The sequence below is a fragment of the Charadrius vociferus genome, unplaced genomic scaffold, assembly GCF_000708025.1.
Source record: "Charadrius vociferus isolate BGI_N301 unplaced genomic scaffold, ASM70802v2 scaffold579, whole genome shotgun sequence".
NCBI lineage: Eukaryota > Metazoa > Chordata > Aves > Charadriiformes > Charadriidae > Charadrius > Charadrius vociferus.
Window position 1 is genome coordinate 151,801 of NW_009661367.1, and position 1,084 is coordinate 152,884.

A 1,084-nucleotide genomic window follows, 5' to 3' on the forward strand; every position below is an offset into this window, starting at 1 on the left:
GCCCCACCCGGCACCGCAGCTCAGCCCGAGCATCCTCCGTCGGAACCGGTCCCGGTGGGCCGGCAGCGGGGCAGGAGCGGGAACCGGCACTCCCGCCTTCCCCTGGCACCCGTGTGCCGTGGTGCCTTGATCTTCGGAGAGCACCTCGCACCATGGAGGCACCGTGGCGCACACGGCGGTGGAATTTTCCTGGAGGATTCTCTCCAGCTCATCCCACGGGATGCACATCTGCGGGGTGCATCCCCCTGTCCTGCCCATCCTGCCATCCTGCCCCGTGGCCCCGCCAAGTGCCTGCCCCGTATTTTGAACAGGCGAACTGGAAAACCTCGGCAACCGCCACCAGTTTTTTGCTGCGCTGGAGCTGCCGGAGGCAGAGCCGTGGTGCGGAGCCCGGCTGGCTGCATCCGGCTGAGCTGCTGGGGAAGGGAAAACCACGTCTTTTAATTAAAAGCTATCAGTTGTGCCGCTCAACTCAGGCTGGGGCAATATGAAAGACCAGGATAAAAGCATCCCTGACACTTTGCTGCCCTCCGCCACAAAGATTTGATGGCAGCTTTTGCTAAATGTCCTTCCCTGGTGTCACTGGGGTTTTGGTGTCGCAGGGTTTTGCTGGCCCAGAGCGTTCCTCCGGCAACACAACCCGAAATCCCTTTGGCAGCCATGGATGCTCGGGGATGGCTGGTGGGGCCAAGATGTGAGCTGGTACCAGCACAGGACCAGGCACTCTGCCTGCCCCCGACACGGCTGCCTGCACTGGTGGGGACCTAAACGCCGCCTGCCTTGTCCCCATCCGAGTGTCACAGCCCCATCGTCACAGCACAGAGCAGACCCTGCCTTGATCTTGTCACCTTCCCCACCTCGCTGGGGCTTCTGCTCTTCCCAAGGCCGTTTTGGGGGGTATGTGTGTGAAGCCTGGTGGGGTCTGGACATAGGGAGGGTTTTCTTGACCCCTGACCCTGAACAGCAGGGTCTTGACCTTGACCCTGAGCAGCACCAGACCGGAGGGCAGAGACCATGTATGAGTCTCGGAGGACCGCCATGGCCATGAGAGCTGTGCACAGCAGCCGCGGGGAGCCTGTGCCCC